The 24,374-nt window shown below is 35.4% G+C and overlaps 1 long non-coding RNA gene across 1 annotated transcript; it reads right to left on the bottom strand.

Annotated features, from left to right (window-relative positions):
• Nucleotides 1-10,323: 10,323 nt before the first annotated feature.
• On the bottom strand, nt 10,324-18,533 carry LOC130240914 (uncharacterized). Its single transcript, XR_008838813.1, has 2 exons — nt 18,447-18,533; nt 10,324-10,706 (listed from the first exon to the last, which is right to left on the bottom strand). It is a non-coding gene; the product is annotated as an uncharacterized LOC130240914 (long non-coding RNA).
• Between the last annotated feature and the right edge of the window lie 5,841 nt (nt 18,534-24,374).

Below are 24,374 nucleotides of genomic sequence, written 5' to 3'. Positions count from 1 at the left end.
ACAATAGAGAGAGAGAGAGAGAGTGAAGAGACCGTGGCCCCAGACATTCTACATGAGATTATTGTTAAACAGAGACCTGATAGAATTACAGGGTACAATAGATGATAATTGCATCACAACATGATTTCTCTTTGCCGTACAACAGCGCATATTCATCTACCTTATCCATCCAGTCAGGGCACCGATGTGGCGTGAGGGAGGCAAGGCAGGGCCAGAAGGAAGGTGAAGACAGCGAAGCCATGAGATGAAGTTATAGATAGACGGGCTGAGAGACAGGAAGAATAAAGCTCAGCCATGCTGGTACTGAGGCTAACTGTCATGTTTCAGGATAGTGCTGTGGGTGTAATGTTGTAGTAAAAACAGATTATTTGGACTTGCAAAAAACTCATAAGTACTGTATACTACATATAATATAAATTATGTCAACAGATGGTATACTCTCAGAAATAAAGGTACAGGAGCTGTCAATGGGGCAGTACCTTTTCAAAAGGTACATATTTGTACCTAAAGGGGGAATAATGGTACCTCAAAGGTACTTTTTAGGTACACTTGGGCACTAATATGCATCTCTGAGATACCACTGTGGGCTTATTGGGTACAAATATGTATCTTTTGAAAAGGTGGTGACAGCTCCTGTACGATTATTTCTTAGAGTGTATACAACAGTTTATGAGATTAAATAAGTTGAGAATCTGGACATTTTAGATTACGTTGACGTGGGATTTACAGAATCTGGATCTTAAATGATTATAATTAGAGAATTAAGAATAATAATAATCACATGCTTAATTAAGAACTAAGAATAATCACATGCTTTAAAATAGTATACATTCATTCATTTCATTCATTTTCTTTTCTGCTTAGTCCCTTTATTAATCCGGGTTCGCCACAGTGAAATGAACCGCCAACTTATCCAGCACATGTTTTATGCAGCGGATGCCCTTCCAGCTGCAACAAAATAGTATACAGTATTCCTTAATTATATTATGTATATTTTCTATCCACTGGATAACAAATGAAAACAATTAAACAGCTGGATATGTTATAGTCTAGCTATATGTATTTAAATCTTAACCGCGTAAAGTTTACTATTATCACCCAGCTTTTTTTGTGTGTGTGTATGTGTGTATCAGTGGTGTAAAGTAACTAATTACAAATACTCAAACTCCTGTAATTGAGTAGTTTTTCTCAGGAATTGTAATTTGCTGAGTAATTTTAAAAATGTGTACCTTTACTTACTCTTGAGTACATTTTTAGTGCAGTATCGGTACTTTTACTCCACTACTTTCCTTCAACCTGCAGTCACTACTTTATTTTTTCTTGTCTATGGGGATTTGAAAAATCAGTCGTGTGATTCCTGTCCAATCAAATCGCACATAGAAGGTAGATCGCATCATTATGAACCACCTCAAGACATGGGCGATTTATAAATGCAGCAAACTGTTTGGAAGGATTAAATGTGTCCAAGAAGATGTCCAAAGTCTTTACATGCATTGACTCAGAGACTGTTTAGATGCATGTCACTGATGAGAAGATGACAGCTGTTTATTGTATGATGACCGAAATGGCCTTAATGACTTTGGACCCCAACGTCATGGGGACGTTGCATTTTGTTTGGAAATCAAAATCGAGTTGATGTCAGAACTCAACATCAGGCCAACTTAAATGTCCAACCTAAAACCAACCAAATATCAGCGTCTAATGATGTTACAGCTTGACGTTGTGTGGACGTCCACTACTGACATCTATCAGACATTGGATTTTGGTTGCCATACCTGATGAATAAATGTCAATATTTGACGTCAATATGATGTTGATTTTAGATGTTTGGTCGATGATGGATTTTGGTCACTTTCTAACAACCTAAAATCAACCAAATATCAATGTCATTTGACGTCATTATATCAAAATAACGTTGTACTTAGATGCTGGCTATATGTTGAATTTTGGTCAACATACGTCACAACCTAAATCTAACATAATATTAACGTCTTATGATGATGTGTGCCTGCCACTAAATGCACTACAGAATGTTACGTTTACACACATCTACAAATCACATGTAAACACATCAGTTTTTAACAGCGTAATACTCATTACTCACTATTCTTGAGTACTTTTGAAAGGGCTACTTTTTACTCATACTTTGAGTAAAATTTAAAAAGTGGTAGTTTGAGTAAAATGTATTTAACCTAACTAGGTTAGGGTAATTAGGCAAGTTATTGTATAACGATGGTTTGTTCTGTAGACTATAGAAAATATATATATATATTAAAGGTGCTAATAATTGTGACCTTAAAATGGCTTAAATAGTTAAAAACTGCTTTTATTCTAGCCGAAATAAAACAAATAAGACATACTGTGAAAATGCCCTTGCTCTATTAAACATAATTTGGGAAATATAAAAAATAAATTAATTAATTAAAAAGGGGGCTAATAATAATAATAATAATAATAATAATTATATATATATATATATATATATATATATATATATATATATATATATATATATATATATATATATATATATATATATATATATATATATATATATATATATATATATATATATATAGTTGGAGACAGAATTATTAGCTTTGAATTTTTTTTTTCTTTTTTAAATATTTCCCAAATGATGTTTAAGAGTGCAAGGAAATTTTCACAGTAGGTCTGATAATATTTTTTCTTCTGGAGAAAGTCTTATTTGCATATTTCGGTTAGAATGAAAGCAGTTTTTAATTTTTTTAAACCATTTTAAGGTCAAAATTATTAGCCTTTTAAGCTGTATATTTTTCGATAGTCTACAGAACAAACCATCATTATACAATAACTTGCCTAATTACCCTAACCTGCCTAGTTAACCTGATTAACCTAGTTAAGCCTTTTAATGACACTTTAAAGATAGCTAGTAAAATACTACTTACTGTCATCATGACAACGATAAAATAAATTAGTTATTAGAAATGAGTTATTAACACTAATATGTTTAGAAATATGTTCAACAAATCTCTCCGTTAAACAGAAATTGGGAAATCTGTCTATTCTGAAGTATGTCTAACTTGTGTACATAGCTGAGGTAGTAACTAATTATATGTAATGTAATCTGGATTACATCTTGAAAACTTAAATAAAACAAATCAAAATTAGTAATTTGCAGTTACAATTAAATTACAATTAAAATGCTTATCTTGCATAATTTTAATTTATATAAAAATTCATAAAAAGTAATAAATGAATGAATGTCAAGTGGTGTTTGCTGAAACATTTTGAGGATCGGATAGATGTTCTATCTATTGATTTTACAAAAATACGGTACATAAAATGAGTTGAATACACTATGTGAGTTAGGTCCAAAGAAATCTTTAATTAATCAAAAAGTCAGATTATATTATCACTCATGTAACATTATAGTAAATACATTTTCGTGGATTCAGTAACAGACTACCATTTGTAATCTACCTAGTGCTGCAGATTATCATAGTGTGACAAACACTATATGACAAATCCTAACTGCTTGAATTTTTATAACTTATAATTTTTATCTTTGAATTTTTATAACTACTTCTTTTTCAAAGCCTTCTTCTTTTGATGATTATTATTTACAACATATTTGGACTCGTAAATACATTCAAATGTAGAATTTAAAACCATTTTAGATTCATGTAAGACAGAGATTTTCTTTGCATTTTATCTCAACATGGAACATGGTTATTCCAATCAGCTCAGTGTGATAAAGAGTTAATTCAGAAGTAATCTAACAGAAGTAATCAGATTATATTACCTGTATTAACATAACTGTTTTGTCATGTTGGGTGATTGCAAACATACCAAATCTGCTGATGCTATATTGTCCTAAATGTGACTAAAGTCTTGAAGATATTACGATATTATTAATATCATTATGTTTTGCAAAGATTATTTAAAACTGATTTGTATTGTGGAATAGGCATTGGATGATTACCATTTTAAAGCTATGCTGCTGTTTGGAAAAATCAAGGTTTTAAAATCACCAAATATTTTCTCTTATATGTTCCAGTGGTATTTATAAGATTTATTTGATTTTTTATAATTTTTTAGGACTACAATATCTCCAGCAGAAAAGATATCCAAAGATGCCATTTTAAGTTGTAAAGAAACCAATTTAGTTTTTGAAACTAATGAAGACAGCAAACGTCAATGAATTATTATTATTAGAATTATTTAGCGTGACATGTTTACTGTTACAAAATATTTAAAATGTTTCAAAGGGGAAAAAAGTTTACATTTTTTCAGCCAGACATTTAAAAAGAGAGAATATTTTAGATCAGTAATCGTAATACCGTGAAACCGTAGTATTTTTATCCAAGGTTATCACACCGCCAGAATCATATACCGGTCCAAGCTCTATTCAAACTTGACCTTCAATTCCATAGTCTGCTTTTACATTAAATATTAAATATAGTCACATTACCAAACATGCATACACACACACACACACACACACACACACACACACACGCACACGCACACGCACGCACACGCACACACACACACACACAAACACACACACACACACACACACACACACACACACACACACACTCCTAACTGAAAAACAAACAAACTCTGAGTAACTGGATTAATTCAGGGCCAGCAGTAGTGACTCTGGCGTGGGGTGGAGGAGGTTCCAGTAGATGGACATTGTGGGAAGAGATTGCTTTTTTTTACAAGTAGCGACAAAGAGAAAGAAAAATCACAAAAGCACCCAACTCTGATGCTCTAAAAGTATATAGGGGGCACTGCGCCTGGCTGGCTGCTCGGCACGGTGCGCGTCGGCCGCTGTGGGTGTGTGTGTAGTGGGGTGGGCCAGAGGGGTTAAGTAGGATGGAAGGCACCCATACTTCAGATTGGCAGCAAGCTGCCGCAAGGCTAATCTAATCAAGGGCCTCGCAATTCAATTAGAGCCATCTCAGGGGCCCCACCGCCAGCTTGCCAAACGTTCAGCTCTCCTCTCTGACGCCCTGTTGGCCCCCTCCTCTCCTCCATCAGCCCTGCCCAGTGCCACCCAGCTGCGCTAGATGAATGTAGATGAAATCTGAAATATGAAAATCTCCAATAATTTATGGGAGCTGTGAGGGATGGCAAGGGGGAAGCGTTGGCTGGTGGTAGGTAATTCTCCCCTCAGGAGAGGAAGAGTCATCTCACCGGCAGAGAGACTGAGTGAGGCTGCTTATGTTGCAGAAATATATACGGTCGAGGAGGCCGTACACACACACACGCACACACACATACCCCCACATGTTGACTGTATCTTCATTCCCGCCAGCAGCACAACTCATACTTCACCAGACAACTCCATCTATTGCTCTCTGTTGCAACATCCACCTGAAATGGATGAGGCTCACTTTAAAACACACACACACACAAACAGTGGTACGTACTTTGAGGAGACTCTCACTCGTTGGCGGAGAGACAGACTTGGAGAGAGTGAATGATGGGCAGTCCATGAAATGAACTCTGATTCTTAAGTAGAATACGGTGGCTGAGGGAGGCAAGTGGGGGGGGAAGCTCTTAGACAAATTACACCTCATTATATCCTGGCTCTCACCGGCACATCATGTCAGGAGGAATCTTTTTTTATTTGCACAAATTTGCCTGGAATTCCTCTTCGTTTTCCCGCCGTCCATTATCAAACAGGGCAATTTGATTACATTGTGATTATTCTCTTGCTTGCGGACACTCCCACATGCAGCCGAGGCCTTTCTCTCTCTCTCTGTCTCTTTCCCGTCTGTCTTGCGTTTCATATCCCAGAAGTGATATATCTGGCAAAGACACTCCATTGCCTGTGTATTCTTTCTGTGTTTATTAGGTTATGAAATATAAGGTGGATCAGAATTCTAGTCATTTTCAAATGTAAAATTTGCTTCAAACTGTTGGTTTTTCTATTACATGCAAATTATTGTTATGATTATTGTGCATTAGTGACATTAAAAGATTCTGTAATGCTGATCTTTGATCAATGAATATATTGTTTAATAATAAAGCTGAATGTACACAACTGACTAAACCAAGAGGCAATCTGGGGTTTTAGGGGACATAGGATTGTTTGGATTAAACATACAAATGTATAAAACAAAAATTATATACAAATTTTAAATAAAATTGTATTAATGGGATAGTTCACCCAATAATGAAAATGTTACGACCTTTAAGTTGTTCCATATCTTTATAAGGTTTCTTTTCCTGTTGAACACAAAAGAAGATACTTAAAAAATGTTAAAGAGTTCTATTGGCTTCCATAGTTGTAAAATAATAAATACTATGGAAGTCACAGGTTTGTTACAATTGAAAGATGAGTAAATGATGATCAACGTGAACAAATAAATACCAATTAAAATGAATGTTAAAGTACTAAAATAGAAGTTTGAATATATACAGTTCAGTTCTATAACATGTAAAACAAAATAAAAACTACAAAAAAGGGTGGCTTAGTGGTTAACACTGTCGTCTCACAGCAAGAAGGTTGCTGGTTCGAGTGTTTGAGAATTTGCATGTTCTCCCTGTATTCGTGTGGGTTTTCTCCACATGCTCTGGTTTCCCCCACAGTCCAAAGACATGCGCTATAGGTGAATTGAATAAACTAGTTTGGATATAGGGCGTCATGGTGGCGCAGTGGGTAGCACAATCACTTCACAGCAAGAAGGTCGCTGGTTCGAGCCTCGGCTGAGTCAGTTGGCATTTCTATGTGGTGTTTGCATATTCCCCCTTGTGTTCGCATGGGTTTTCTCCGAGTGCTTTGGTTAACCCTACAGTCCAAAGGCATGCGGTATAGGTGAATTGAAAAAGCTAAATTGGCCGTAGTGTATTTGTCTGAAGGCAAGAGTGTATGTGTGTTTCACAGTATTAGGTTGTGGCTGGAAGGCCATCCGCTGCGTAAAACACGTGCTGGATAAGTTGGAGGTTCATTCCGCTGTGGCGACCCCTGATCAATGAAAGAAAATGAATGAATGAATGAAATTGGATGTAGTGTATGAGTACGTGTGTGAATGAGAGTGTATGGATGTTTCCCAATATCCGAGTTGTGGCTGGAGGGGCATCCGCTGTGGCGATCTTTAAAATAGAGACTAAGCTGAAGGAAAATGAATGAATGAATTTATAACAGCATTTTTGTGAAAGAAAATGGGTTGTTATGCAAGAAACTTTTTGATTTTACATTTAATATTTTAGGGTCCATGTCACCAAAATGACTGAAAACCCTGAAAGACTAAAAGATTGTAGAATATTATATCAGAGGGCGACACGTTGTCGTCTCACAGCAAGAAGGTCACTGGTTCGAGTCTGGGCTGGGTCAGTTGGCATTTCTGTGTGGAATTTGCATGTTCTCCCCGTGTTTGCGTGGGTTTCCTCTGTGTGCTCCGGTTTCCCCCACAAGTCCAAAGACATGTGGTATAGGGGAATTGCTAAATGGTAAGCTAAATTGTCCATAGTGTATGTGTGTGTGAATGAGTTTGTATAGAAGTTTCCCAGTGATGGATTGCAGCCGGAAGGACATCCGCTGTGTAGAACATATGCTGGATAGGTTGGCGGTTTATTCTGCAGTTGCGATAAAGGGACTAAGCTGAATAGAAAATGAATAAATGAATGAATGAATGAATATTAAATCACAGTACTAACTGTAGCATTTCAGCATGAGTACTTCACAATCCAGGCCATATACTCTTCACTCAAAGAAAAAGAGAAAACTTGTTACATTTAGGGTTAAAGTCGTCAAATGGATATCTTTGTACCTTTATCCATACAAGTTCATATCATTACCTGGGGTAGACAAGGCATTCATTTAAACGTACTCTTTGCATGTTTTTGTTTCATGGTAAAAAATATTGGTTGCTTATTGAAATGTTTGTTTCCACAAACCATTAACTTTCAATTAAATTTTCTCTTTACACTAAGGAAAGAAAATATTTTTGAAACTTCTAGGTTTAGAACTTATTTAGAACTCTTTGGAGAACTCTATGGCATCACCCTTTTTTTAACCTTTATTTCTTGGCCACAATAACCCCAGCAAACAATTTTGTGTTTAATAGATGTCTTATAGATGTCTAAACATAGACAGCTTGACTAAAATAAGGCTTAACTTGGGCTGTCAGTGAAAATCTAATAGACATCTAAGAATAGCCCACTAATAAACAAGACTAATGGACAAATAGACAGATTAGACAGACTTTATATGTGTAGTCGTTTGTTTATTTGTTGACTATAATTTTGGCCTCTTCTTAGACATCTATTAGATTTTTACTGATAGCCCATATTTAGCCTTATTTTAGCCAAGATGACTATGTTTAGACATCTATAAGACATCTTTTAGACATCTTTTGAAAACAAAAAAAATGCTTGCTGGGAACTGATCTTTTTTATCTGTGTGCATGTGATTTCTAAAAGTGTCTGAAAACTCTTTAAGAATGTTGGATTAGTATACAAGCACAAACACTGTATCAAGTATGAGATGGGTAGCATAGCAACAGCTCAATTTTTTTGCAAGCAACGTCAACCCCATCAGATCTATGAATCGAACAGACAGCTTAAGAAACTCTAACCATGACAGAATCAAATCTTGGAGAACAGGTGAAAGGGATTCCTATGGCTAAATTATGACTTCAATTGAGCAATTAAAACCTTAGTTGGAATCAAATTAAGAAGATCCTGTGGCTCCAAATATGGCTTCCCACCCTTGCTCTAATCACAAATACATGGAGACACACAGAACCAGCTTCACTTCAACCTGTTAACCAACAGGGCTTTTGTGGTTTTGACAGTATTGGGAGGAAAGAAGAAGTCTTTGAGTTGAAATTTGGAATATTGATCTTTATTGAAAATATTTTTCTCCAAGATGGGTGTAAAATACTTGCAACATATTAAATAAATAATACATATGTGCAGCATGAAGGTATATTATACATTTTTTACAATGATTTACAGAAAAAAGCCACTAAAATATCATTGTCTGTGTAACAATACCCCCCCAAAAATGTCAGCCATATATAGAACAATTATCACCTGATTACATATTAAAAAACTATGAAGTATTATAAGTTCTAGTAATTGTTATTTTACAATTTTATACTTTGACACTATCTTTTAAATCCCTAGGTTTTACCTATTTATCAGCAAAAATGTTTGCAATTTTAAAATATGGTAAAATGTAGCATGATCACAATGGGTTGTTTCCTATTTTTATATATATGTCATGTTTAAGAATGGACACCCATAATTTCACCAATATTTTGATCATTAATTTTACAAGGATGATGATGATAATGATGATCTATAAATCATTTTTGCTAATTTAATTTGATGCAGGAAACCAAAATGGGACATTTCATTCAATAAATAAAAGTCATGTGGCCTTCATCAACATGTAAGAAAAGCAAACACAGATGTTTCTTAGCACTAGTTGAGAATCAGAGGGCTGTAGAACACAAGTGGTTCATTTAGCAAAATAATGACATGAAATACACTGTGATGAATATCATCCACACACTATTCTGTTGTAAACCTTCATACTTCTCAGTATATATATACCCACAAGGCAATAATAAAAACACTAATCGTCCTTCAAAAGTATCTTGAGAACCATCAACCAAATTCTGAAAAAAATTATTATAAAAAGCAGAGAAAGATGAGAGCTGTGAAAAACCTGCTGAGAAACACAGCAGGCAGCATGAGTGCAGCATGATTGCTCCATCCCTCTCATTCCCCATCACTCTCTCTGTCTCTATGGCCTCCAGGAACAAGGCAGTTCTGCAGGATACCTTGTCTGTGGCCTTGGCTGGATGAAAGGCACTCTTGGCAGGGGATTAGAGCCTACTAATTGTGTTTTTGACTGATGCTGTGTTTGTAAATGATGAGGTGGAGAAGAGCAGAGAGCATGGTGTGCAGGCCACGTATGGAGCACTTATGACGGATCCTGATGGCTGCCTATTCATGTTCACATTGAGATATTCTTCCTCTGTGAACTGTGCTGGACATGTATTGGAAATTTACTGACTAGCATAATACGTGTGGGTAAAACTGAATGAGGTTTCAGTGAGATTGATGGAAAAATATTTACCACGTCATTGATTGGATGGGATGTAAATGTTAGATGATCATTGTAATACCAATTTATTAGTGAGAAATATATTTAAACAATACAAATGCCAACCATCACATGGCAAACTTTCATCTGTACATTAGATCAATGTCTTTTCTATATTTGACTTCTGTATGCAAATAAATCTGCTTAATCTCCACCTTCACATTTGCCGTTTGTTCCAGACGTGGGACTGCAATGGTCTCGCTATTTTTCTCTCTTTCACTCTCCCGCTCTGTCTTTCTCAGCAGGGGCTTCGAGCTGTGCCTCTCTCCCAAACCCCCCTCTGGGCTATCCAACCTTTCTGTCCTCTGCTCTCCTCGGCCATCCTTCGCCGCTGCTCTGTATCGTGCTCCAGACGGCTGGTGGCTCAATGGCTAACTGGATTATGGGACAACAGAGCACCTTCCTCTCTGCCGTTGGCCTCAATCTACTCGCGCCAACGTCTATTGAGCGCGCCCGGTCCCCGCTCAGGCCCGGCTTTATTGAGCCGTGTATGGGTCTTTATGCTGTGCGTGCTCGGCCTTGCCCCCATGCCTCATCAATCATCCGCCTGTGAGGGCGAGCTCAGAGCATAGACAGGCTTCAACCATCTCTATAGGAGAAAGAGAGACAGAGAGAATGTTTACTATAAGACTGATCACTCAAATCAATCGCGCATTTGTTCCGAAATGTTTCAGTGAAGTCTCGAAATACAAACATTTAGAAAAATTAAGACAGTGATGTTTTAAATTGCGCATACTGCAAACTGCGCTGCGTCCAATGATTTAATGCAGCAAATTATTCGAAAATTTTATGTAGGCCTAATTATTTCTAGATTTGTTGTTTCTAGATTTATTTTAAATATATCGAGAATGATTTTACACGATGTTTCTCGGAACTATTAACTAAAAAAACATAACTAAAAATGTTGCAGTGCGGTTTAAAACCGTGCGCATGTGGTTAACTCTTGTCGATACAGGCCTATTAATAAATTAACGTTACATATTTTATAGCGTATAAATGTATATTAGCATAAAAATGTTACATAGATCTTTTTTATTTTACAGTGTTCTTGTTGCACGTTCCATGTCGCAAATAACCCTAAACATAACCTCTAATTGAAAACATGTAGTTAATTAATTTTACTCATTACTTAAAAGTATGTTTATTGTGACAAGGACATCGTAAAATAAAATGTAACCGAACGTTATTAAATTAACAAATTTATGGTATTCAGATAAGATAGGCTGTGTAAAATATGCCCTTATAATGGGGGACCACACGGCGAGAGTTCATTATAATTAGCATATTACTAGGCCTAACTATGGTTAATAAAGGCAGAGCCTATTTAACCCACGCAAAGACATAACTTTATCAGGGGTACACACGACACTGTAAAAATGCATACTAATTAACTATTCCAATTTAAAACTTATAACTAAAAGATAAATAAACTACTAAATATTTTAACGTCACGATTGCCCGTTTTCCTTGAAGACCAGTTCCACTGCAACTACACATTTTAATATAAATTTATTTTGTAAAGGATTTAATGTTTTATATTTTTGTATGTCTATGAAATTATATAAAAACAATGTATAAATTTTCTTTTACAATATTTTAAATTTAATGCATGTATTGCGCGGTGTATATGACAAAGTGCTTAAAAAGATTTCACTGTAGCATTTTCTTGGTTTCTTATCACAAAGTTAATATCACAAAGACATTGTAAAGTGTAGTACACCTTCTTGGCAGCAACAGTAAGAGTGGTTACAGATGGAGAATGATATTTCGTCAGCTTTGTCGATGATTTCACTTTTCTCTTCTTTTTCATCAGGCCTCAACAGTATGTCGAACTTCTCTCTCTGAGCCTAACTTTTTTAATAACGATTTTCCCCCTGGCCGTAGGCTCACACTCGTCTCCTGGAGGAATACCTCAATCGGATTATGGCTCTATTTTACAGCAGACGCCAGGGCGCAATAAGAGCAGAAACGCCACTTCACCCATCAATTAGATCTCTATTAGCATCCAATGCCCACCGTACTCCAACCAAGAACCAAAATTAAACAATTCTTCAAGTCGACAAGGTCAATTCAGACCTTAGATGCATTTCTTACAGAACAAATGATTTCACTTAATGGTTTATTTCTCAACATTAATGATCAATAAAGTAATAAGGACTAGATTACCTCATTCATTACATGCAAATGTCGCAGTCCAACAATAAACGCAATAAAGACGCTTTTTACATTTCATTGCCATTTTTTTCTGTTTTTCTGTCTATATCTGCCTGTCTATATCAGCTGATAATTTATGTGACTCTTCAATCCTTCGATCAAGCAAAATCAAAATATTGCCTCATGAAGACCTGCATGCATTCATGCACATGCTCAAATTCATGCTCATGTTATCAGTTTCTATTGCAAAAAGTACTAGTTTGTATAGACTACTTATATTTGTATGAAGCTTTGTTCATGCACCCCCCCGCACCCCCCCTAGCCTATTGTTTTCTTTTGAAATAGCTACAGTAGCTGCAACAAATATAAGGCGTAATGCTTTGACTAAAACGATATTATAATTGTGAAGTTCTAAAAACAATAATGTAATCCAAATGAGCTCCTATGTCACTGTCAACTCTTTTTATTCAGAAAAAAAATAAAACCTGCAGGACAAGTGAATCAGGCACGTATTTCTCTGTTTACCCAGTCAAAGGATGGCCATTTATCATCGACCGAGACAGCGTCGCATTTTCTACCTAGCTCTCTCAGACCTTGTCCTAAATTCAGCATTTTTATGGAAAACTGCAGTCATTTTGATTGATGAAATCTAAAGATGTCTAAAACAATCCAAGAGATCCCCAACTGTGGAGCTCCTACGGGGTGCTTCACTCCAGGCATTGTTACTGTGACATAAGGGGGGAGCTTCGTGAGAATACACGAAAAAATCGCGATTTCAGTGTAAAAGCGGACAGAAAAGGATTTCTTTACATTCATCCGGCCGGCAGTGGGAAAGTTGCAAAAACTCTTTCTATTTTATAACCAAACAATACCACCTCAGTGTCTCTTGACTCCTTCAAAACATGGCCCTGCAGTAGCCTATGGTTCAAATATCAAGAAAGGTCTTTTTATTAACGTGGTGGATCGAGTGTTCCTTTCAAAGTCTAGCTGCGTTTAAAATTCAAGTCACTTTGGCTTATGGCGCCCCAATACATTAATATCAAGGTAATGTAATTAGGTTATGTTTTGTCGGGCATTAGAGTTGCTTTATGTGGGGACTGAATACTGGAAAAAGGGTAATCGCGGCGTTTCGTTCATTTGAACTAAATCTTTATTTTTACAATTTCATTCTTGTTTGTCCATCATGCACGGTAACAGAAATGGCCCCTACTGCGCTCAGTTATTAGCAAGGGTGGTAAGGCAAGGGCAAAATCGGAAATATCTTACTTCGCGACACCCAAAGGGAGTTTTAATAAATCTCCCTCTATTTAACTGCGTTTTTCCTCATACTGCTTCGGGCGAATAGAGGCCGTGTCAAGATTGCGTTTGTGTGCCAGTGCTTAGGACCAGCTGCTCTCAAAAACAGACAAGCCCTTGTCAATTAACTGCTGACGAGCAGGTCTGGGGATCGCCCGAGGCTCTGCGGCGACCAGCAGTGTTACAGTCCCCGCAATTAGTATCCATTTCTGTCCAGACCTCCTCGGAGCGCGCAGACACAGCGCGGTCACTGCTAAGAAAACGGAATGCTCCCCATATTTTTGACAAGCACTGAAGCGACGACGAATTATGTCTATTATTATTATTATTATTATTATTATTATTATTATTATTATTATAGGATGCCATACCACCAACAACACGTTTTACGACGAAACTAACATTGAGCAGATCATGTAAAATCATATAGCCTAGGTCAGATGACAACGATCCGCTTCTCCACCGCTGGGCGTTTTGTATAGTGGTTGTCACCGTTAACAGCTGGTGGGCATTCCGACTCTGTCTCAGCTCTGTGCCCTTTGGCCTGGTGGGGGATGGACCTTCGGACAGGGCCGTCCAGCAGCTTTAACAACCCGCCGTTAGTTTGGGTCAGAGAGGCCAAACCTCTAACAGGACAAGCAAAGACCCTCGCCAGCAGAAGCTGAGGTGAACAAAACGACTCCAACCCTGCCAGCCCAGGGAATCATTAGGGGATGCGTTTGTTTAACTAATTAGCAAGCTGGGCAACCAGGGGGAGACTTGTAGGACAAGGCATTTACTCAGGGGAAGATCTAGAGTTCAAAGTACAGGAGGGGGACAGGTCCTGTCTAATGCACTGAAGTTCAAGAACAGAGCAAACAGCACATGCCAACGACGGGCAACTCGTTCAACATAGAAGCTAAAGGAGGCGAACGACCCCAAAGAAGAAGAGGAGGGGTCCCGCGTTAAATATGGGAAAGTTTGGGGAACGGGTCGATGGGTCAAGAAAAGTCAACAAGAGAGCAGTGTTAATGACAGACGGAATTTAATATCAAAAATACATAAATCTTCAACTGAGGTCAGCAACACAATGCATACAAAGGGGCCGAGTGTTCAAGTCAACATCGATTTGTTCTTAGAGAAAGAATGGATTGATCTAAGCTGTTAACATTTAGCACGAAAACCTAGAATATGACTCTGCTGGAAAAAAGTTTACCGACGTTTTGGATTTGCGGTTATATTCAATAAGCTACGTGTGCATTACATGCGTATTAGACACAGCTACCGACGTAATTAAAATAAGGTTCCACAATAGTTTTCACCGTGAATTTTGCCTTAGTTAGTTCTGTGTTCCTAAAAGAACCGTTCACTGGTCGGTTCTTAAAAGAACGGTTTTATTTTTCTTATTTTAAAGAACGTTATAATAACGAGATACACAAACAGGTGGTATAGGCTAACCTAACAGAAGGCTGAAAGATGAGCAATAAGCAGCCTGATGTTAATTATTTGTTAATCACAAACGCTAGCGCGCAATTCTACTACTTTATATTGTCTTTTCAGAAGAATTTACCTATATCTGCATGCTTTGGGTCATGACTCTAAACAGGTTGGGTAGGAGATGTAGCTGTCCTTTGCAGGGATAAACTAAGTGCAACGTCGCTGACCACACAGAGAGGTTAAAGCATAATCATTGATGAAAACTCTGCGTGACCTTGGGCATTGCCCCTCCTCTCCTAACCCTTGTTAGTCCTCGCGTCCATCCCCAGAAACGCCACATTCCATAACTCTTCATAAAAACCATTATTAGGGAAATCCTTTCTTTTTGACAATTTAATAGTGCAAACCAATCATGTGGGTGACACCAGCCATTCATCTACCATCAGAGACAAAGAGCAGGCCTCTTCGCCATGCCGACGGGAGTCTGCGCTATTTTCAGAGCTAATGCACAATACAAGCATTGTAGCTCCATAATCGTTATGTTTAGGAAACAAATCATAAGTATGTGGGGTTTCTTTTATTTTTAATTTTTGCACTGAAACGCAGGCCGAGTAAACGTGACTGCCGCTTATGCCCTGCTTTATTATTTTACGTTCATGAAAAAACTGTGAAACCCGCTTTTAAGACTCACACGAAAAGCACTCGTCAGCTCATTAAAGAGGGTGAAGTTTTGTTCTTTATACATCGGTTATGAATTATTTTTCTGAATCAATTTGGAAGATTCAAGGCAATTTCGCAACATTCTCCAGAGGGACTAACAAGACAGAAAAAAAATGTTTCCTCAGAGGATTCACCTTTAGGAGCGCCTCAATAAAACAGACACGAGCTCCACGCACCAGCGTATAATTTTTAATATATATGCAATAAATGTTCAATTTGTTTTCTGCAATGACGGGAAATAATTTCGTCATATTTTAAAGCCATTATTACATCCGTACTCCCACTCGAGCTCCTTGTGTTTGATTAAGTCGTTCTGAGATTGTAGCTGATAGTTAATAACGATACTGTTATGGTCCTCTTGACATTAAATTCTCCACGGGGCAGTTATAAAAGTGCTTCTTTGTGTGCAGACCTCGGCCTTGGCTTATTTGCCTCAACCTGTCAATAACTCATTTTTAATTTGATGTCTCCATTTAGCTTGGGAAAATGTTCATAAAACACACATGGTCGAATATCATCCAAAACATTAACGCTTTACGTTTAACGGTTCATCAAGCACACTCAGTGAATAATTACGCGTTTAAAATTGTTGAATAGTTAGGCTACATACAGTGCGTGTTTAGATATCTTGGCGTGTTTTTATCTTCGTCTTGCGTTATTTTTTATTGGTCAGTGAGGGCTTTGTTTATTTTGTTTGTTGTCGTTTATTGTTTTTGCGGTTGAATGGTTTCCCTTATTTAATTCCCGACATTCCATTGGCTACTTTTAGGAATGTTCTTATATAGGCTAGCCTATTGCGTTAGTCTGTAATATGCGTTTGTTTTTATTAATATCAGAATAATTTCAGAATTAGGATTTAGCATGACATTTTTTGTAGGTATTTATTTATCACTGTTTTGTTTTTTTGTTTTTTTGTTTTCTTCTCTTTTTTCTATTGAATGGTGTGCTTTTTGAATATTGTATAGTCCTGTCGGATATTACAACATTTAATGTTTTTTATTAATTCAATGCATTTTAAACTCATCAGTGAAATGTAAAATAATAATAACAAAAATAATATTATGAACTGATTAAGGATTATAACAATTGTGCAATAACACATAAGAAGATACATAAGAAGGACACAGAAAACAAACCGCGTAAAGGAGAGATAGGATTTTAGGCAAATAAATAAATTCATCCGACATAATTTCTTCCGAAAAACGTAGGCCTATCAAAATATTATACAACCTTGAATATATTTGAAAATTTTATTATTCATTCGTTTGTTTCCCATGTCTTTGAGTGCAACTTATAAGGACACTGCAGTGACAATAGCTCATGTCATCCTGAAATCTGTGAAACGCCTCGGCAATTTGCGGTGACAGTCACGATCCCATCAATTCAGCGGAACCAGGTCAACTAAGTAAAGGACCAACACAAAGTACTTTTCCACTGAGTGTATTTACCTTTATTTCGTTATAAATCAGTAAAGTTGGTTAAGGTTTTTCTTAATTCAGTGGTAAAAAATAAAAATACTACGAGCCGTGGCAAACTGGTAAATGCTAAATATTTTGGAAAAAGATCGAATTACCTTATTAACTTCCTAAAATGTCCAATGATTTTCATGCTTTATTTTATTCACTCCGTATTAAATGTATTTCGTTTGTTAAAAAAAATCCAAAGTCGCATAAACTCTGCCGTATTTTTAGCCGACACATTCATAATTATGCGATGTTTCCTTTGATCAATAAGTTGAGAGATATTATTTAAAAGTCGATTTTCTGCATCACTATTTTTCTATTGTGCCTTCTCCTCGCTTGTCCAGAATTACGTTTGTTTCGCTCAATTTCTGATCCTGTTTGTTTAATTCCTTTATTCTGGGTTCGATACACAGCTGCGGAGAGAATACAGTCTTCTTTTCCGATAACAAGCACATTCCTTTTGATGACAGTCTTTGATTTCTCTGGCTTTACACAGTCTTTGACTCTGGGCTGTCACTCCGTCTCTTTTGTTGAGCTTTGGCTTCTATGCAGATTGGACGGAAAGCCCATCGTCCGATGTGATGGATCCGTTTCGAAGTAGGGAAAGGTTAAGGGTGCAAAAGTGAAAGGGTTTCCCTGGTAATTGCTTCGGTTTTTACTAAAATGCTTTACTTTTCTGTTTCTTTTTCTAGAGACTGCTTGGACATGAAATTAAATGGTATGTAGCCTATTTTCCAAATTCATGTTTGTTCTAAACTGATCACTGAAATAAATCTGCTGGCTAATCTAAAACCAAATAACACAGCATTTTTAGTTTTTATTAAATAAACAGCTTAATTAAAACAAATATTTTAAACGCTGCGATGCAGAATAAACCAGCCTATTCGTTGTGCGCAACACAAAGGCAAACGTAAAGCATTTCGCTACAGTCTGATTCTGAATTGTAATTGTATTCCTTCAGTGGTTTCATTTTGTTCCACACACTGCAAGATATCTATACAAAATTGTTCTTTATCAATATGAGCTGTCGTTAAACACCGCGATTCCTCTGAGAATAACAACTATTTGCAGCTGCTCTGCCACGTAGGCTGATGGTTTGAGCAGCGCAGTGATCTCAGAGGAAAAAACACTGCACAACATTTCAGCGGTCTCAAAAACCGAGCACATGCAGCTTTAGACAAAATATCAAGCATATTTCAGTTCAAATAAAAATTGAATTTTACAATGTCAGAGTTTAAAAAGGTATATGTTTAAAATGTTAAAATCTTCTAGCTACTTACAGTGCTGTGATGCGCCTTTCCGTTTGGTATCCTGTCATATCCTAACAGTGGTCTAATGTAGAGTTTGTCTTGTCTTTTTCTGGGAGATTCACTTTAACAAGTGGAAAGTTTGTGTCCTTCTGCGCCATTTTATACATGATGAGCCGTCAGTAATGGGATTATTAAACAAAAACGGTTTCAGGCGCTGGCGTTAACCTTTTTTAATGCCTAATTAGGTTTTGCAAAGAAATAATTAGATTTTGCATCGCTTACATTGCCTATATTTTCAACTGACGTAGAAACAATTTCATCATTATTCGACCCTCTTGTCGATCAGCTTTACAATATACATTTAGCGTGACTGTATACAAGATGATTTAAAAATATGCTGTGATCAAATATTGTACATAAATTAATTATGTTGCACATTTGCCCGCATCACAGCCGTGATGTAATGAAGAGAGCGCCCTCTGTGTGTCAAGATCGTTTATCGCACATTTTTCTTTATTCTCATCCTCAGCCTTCAAGTACACAAAATGAAACCTGTAGTAAACGACGGAGCAGCTTGTGGCTAGTTTACCTGCACCTTTTTATTTCAAACTCATGACTGTGGTGCTTTTTTATATTGGCGAAATAAAGACGCACATACCACCTTGAAAAGTTTATAGGCTATAGTTCAGGTTCCCGTTTGGGATACTGATTAACCATTTTTAAGTAACTGAACTGACATTACGTCATACGTTGTTTATCGCCTGAACATCCCCAGTTTTCAGCTTTATGCAACCCGTCGAATGCTCATATAAAGCCAAGAGGAGCTGTCATTTCCAACGCTGATGAAATAGCGCGGTCAGTGTTTGCCAAGCGAGACTTGTTTAGCTTTTATTACTCGTTTATTTATTTAGGCTTGTTATTTTCATTGTCATATTATTGCTATGAGAAAGCTATAATTAACATTATAATAAATCATATAATGACATAGGCCCATGAGGGAATTAATTAATTTGATAAAGTATATATATATATATATATATATATATATATATATATATATATATATATATATATATATATATATATATATATATATATATATATATGCAGTCTAAATGTATTGGTGCTCATACTGTATTGTTCCTCATTAAAGTATGTTTTTTTTTGTGGTTGTTGTGAGGTATTGTGAATGGATGATTGTGCGATGCATGAAAATATTAGCCTATGTAAAAAGACAACGTTTTGCTAAACAATATACATTTACAACTTACGTATTAATGTCACGTTAAACAATCATCAAGATTTGTCTAAGGTTGATCGTTTTTTTGTGAGTGTGGTGGATAATTTTGTGCTGAAAAATATATTCCAAATATCTTTTTGGGTTCATTCATCTATATGCATATGGAAAAAGAACAAACATGGGCGGATCGGAAAAGCGTATGGGCGAGGAGGAGAGAGAACAGGAGAATGAACGAATTTCTCCCTAATTTATTGTTCTCCTCATGTTTTATTCATTGTTCTATTGTTTTCTACTTTGTGAGTGATTCTAACATGTTTGTGTAAAGCTACATTTTAGTATTTTACATATGCAATCGAGAGTTTTAGGCTACACATTGACGTTAGTATGGGAGTGGTAAAGTCTAGGCTACGCTTCACCTTCACCACTATCACCTTCCTCTTCATCGTCATCGTTTCTCGAAGGTGGATCTAATTTGCTCTGTTAGCTTATAGAAGGGAATAGAATGGCGACAGGACAAATAGCCAATTAAACTATCAACAGAGTGTTCTGTCATCACCAAGATGCTCCTAAGTCCGTAAGTTTGATGTGGCAACAGCACACAATTTGAGACATTTTATTTTAGTCTTACTTTATTATGACGAGTCTCTTTTCCCCATCTAAATCCTAAATATGGACAAAACTTTACATAAGTTAATCCGTTGATAGCCTGGCAATCAGCCTATTGCATTACCTGTAATATTTTTAGCAGCTCGATTTATATTGCGACAGTAGTTTATCATTTTCTACTATATCTTTGATAGTATTAACGCGAATCTCTACTTGGATATGAGTCACCTTTATATACAGAAGCCTCTTCATATATGAGTTAGTCTATGTTAAAATCCTGTCAAGTTTCACGTTTTAAGAATTAAGCTGCTGTAATTTTATGTGTGAATTTTACATTACAATGATAGATGGGCATCAGAGGAAGAGAGCCGGATGGCAGACATAATATTTCAAACAAAACTTGTTCAGGCAATTTTTTAAAGTAATATAATAAGTATTAGCTTTACCATGACAGAGACTATAAATGAGTGCCCCACACTCAAAGAGGGGAAAATACTATAGTCTTATACTATAAGGTCTGGTAGATAAAGTAAATTACAGTAAAATTATGTGTTTAATTCACAGGGAAATATGAGGTCTGCATCATAAAATGTCTGCAATTCAATGAGAGGTAAGTTGCTTTGAATAGAAACATCTACTGAATGGATATCATTTTTAATGTAATATTGTAAGCACTGTAGCCTAAATTTGTCTTTTAAAATGTGTATTTTGGATAGCTTCCTAACTGTAGGTGATTGACTTAGCCAAATATATTTAGAAAGTCTGCTACATCCTTTACATAATTACTTACTTACAATAATTCACAATCATTGCATGCATGGCTCAAAAACACATAAAAAATTGTCCCACTAAATACAATACAGTGTTACACCTGCCATTGTCGTCACTGTCATCCTGTGTGTAAATCTGCATCAGTTTCCAAACAAAGAAACAATGTATGCTATAAGTGGTAATTGCAGAGGCTTAAATGTGGCCATTGTCCACATAATAATACACAATTTGTTCATGATCACATTATGTGTGTGTTGGGTAAGGTGATGAACTTTTCTGAACCCCATGCCCAATGTATTTAATCTACTCTGTAAAGTTATGGGTAGACCATTCTGCTGTGGTGACCCCTGATGATGAAGAAGAGAGCAAGCTGAAGGGAGTGAGTAAGTGTATATTAATGTTTCTTTTTAAGCACCTTAAACAGAAAACTGAAATCAAATTATAGAGTGTTATTACACTCTATAAAGGTTTAATAAATATTCAATGATATACTCTAAATAAAGGTTAAAATATTACATTCGGTTAAAATACAATGACAATAAAAGCTCCAAATGTTATTTCAGCAGTTATAAAATAAACGTTATAAAGTTATAAAAGCTATAAAATAAACATCTTTGGTTCCTTAAAGTAACTTCCTGAGCACATATTGTGTACAGTACTATTTTTATATATTTTAATAAATCGTTACAAAAAGCCAAAGTGCAGTTTAAAGGTTCTATGGACGTAAAAGGATCTTCACACACCCATTAATACCATTAATACTAAGATCTTTTATTTGTTTATTTTTTCCTGCAGTGGGGGCAGATTGAAGGTAAAGAATGTTCAGCATGTTTTAACCATAAAACCAACATAAATCACCAAAATACTCCTGATATACTGTATTCTTTTGCATGAGTTGCTGTTCACTATACTCTAGTAAACATTTGTGTTTTTTTACTTGGTAATCTAAGAGGAGCAATGCACATATTACTCTATAACTATGATCATTATGGCCTATAGCCCTAAAGCGTAACCATTTAAAATATATTGTTTTTGTAAGTACATCCAAAAAAGGTTTTATCAGATTTATCTCTATCTTAAAGGCACACTTTTCTACTTTTACATGTCTGCAACCACAATATTGTAAAATGTATTTGCAAAATAACATTAATTTCAAAGACTACTGTATAAAAGATTGTGTTGAGTAAGATTTATTTTCTTCATATTTAAAAAAAAAATGTTTTGCTCACCAAGTCAGCATTATATGATCAAAATAAAACCATAATATTGTTTTCTTATGGATATGCATTTACTTAAGTATTTTCTTGTGGAGAAAGTCTTATTTGTTTTATTTTGGCTAGGATAAAAGCAGTTTTTAATTTTTTCAAAACCATTTTAAGGTTAAAATTATTAGCTTTTTTAAGCTATATATTTTTTCGATAGTCTACAGAACAAACCATCATTATACAATAACTTGCCTAATTACCCTAACCTGCCTAGTTAACCTAATTAACCTAGTTAAGGCTTTAAATGTCACTTTAAGCTGTATAGAAGTATCTTGAAAAATATCTAGTCAAATATTATTTACTGTCATCATGACAAAGATAAAATAAATCAGTTATTAGAAATGAGTTATTAAAACTATTATGTTTTGAAATGTGTTGGAAAAATCTTCTCTCCATTAAACAGAAATTGGGAAAAAATAAATAAATGGGGGGCTATATATATATATATATATATATATATATATATATATATATATATATATATATATATATATATATATATATATATATATATATATATATATATATATATATATACACCATAATGTGCATAACAGAATCTTTTTCAGAATTTTTTTTCTAACTCTTGTTTCTTTAAGTTTGGCTTGAATAAAAGTAGTTAAAAAAAATTTTAAGTCAATTTTAGGGTCAATTTTATTAGCCTCCTTAAGAAATGTTATTTATTTGATTGTCTACAGAACAAATTTTTGTCAAATAACTTTGCTAATTATCTTTTAATAATATATAATTAATTGAATCAAAAATAATTTTGACTTCAACTGTATGCATGTATTTATATATAAAGAACTGGCTGCAAGGTATAATCTTTCTCACATAAAGCATAACATGTGAAACTAAATATGTTGCCACTTGCCCATAGTAAAATGACATAGATATCATTGCTAAAAAAAAACTTTGAATTTATATCTCCTGACATACAGTATAGGCCTATTGGTAATTATAGCTACTTTCTACAGAGTACCTTAAATGGTAAATATGTATATTTTGGCCTAAATATATACCAAAACATTTTATGCTGGAACTTATATGAGGCATATTTTAGCCTTTTTTTGCTGCATCTTTGTTCTTTTTTGCATGACCTGGAGTAGCTGAAGTGTATAAGAGTATAGGTCAATGCTCATAATGATTACATAATCTTTATTAGGCCTATACTGTTTTAAACACGGACTAAAATGTCCTCAGTAAAGGCTATAGTCAAAGTTCAATTTTTGAGCCACAGTACAAGCTTGTACGGTTTATCAAACGATCATCATCTTTAGATGACATCTAAGTTTGTAGCATGGTTTTACAAGTATAAATAGGTATTATCATTAATGTGCAATAAAAAAATGAATTGAAATTAACGTGCAGGATTGATTATGAAGTTATGAAGTCTACCAACTAAAGTACAGCAGATAAATCCTCACAAACAGCTTGGCAAGTTTACAGCTGTGGAAAGTTCTATGGGGCATTATTGCACCATATTTCAATACACTGCTAGACAGACAAAGCACAAACAGGTAAAGTCTAAAGTACATTTAGGAATTAAATATAGCAAAAATCAACGTTTTCATAATTCCGGATCATCTTAATGGTCATTTTTTCTGTGTTGTGAATGTAGACTGACTACAAGTGTCCTTCATATGTATTCTGAGTTAGGTAATCAGAGTCACTGCAAAATTGAGGTACTTGTAATTACATTAATGTATTATGCTATGCTTTTATTTTCCCACAACAACAATGAATTGTTTATTATTTTTTATTTTCCATTTTTCAAATGTCCTTTATATTGTGTATCATAGATAAAAATGAAAATTCTCCTGCTAATTACTCACCCTTATGTTTTCCAATCCACAAAACCTTGGTTCGTTTTTGGTACACAGATTAAGATATTTTCCATGAAATCCAAGAACTCCCTCATCCTGAACGTCCCGAGATATTTAAAGTCCTGAATTCAGCTTCAAATGTAATCATACAAGGCTCCAAGAACACCCATGAGCATGGTAGACATCATTTTTTAAGAGTCTTGTATGGTCACATCGAATGTTTTGACACTGTCAAATGACACATAATTGG

The sequence above is a fragment of the Danio aesculapii genome, chromosome 14 (assembly GCF_903798145.1).
Source record: "Danio aesculapii chromosome 14, fDanAes4.1, whole genome shotgun sequence".
NCBI lineage: Eukaryota > Metazoa > Chordata > Actinopteri > Cypriniformes > Danionidae > Danio > Danio aesculapii.
Note: the sequence above shows the minus strand (reverse complement) of the source record. Positions and strands in the feature narration are given on the sequence as shown.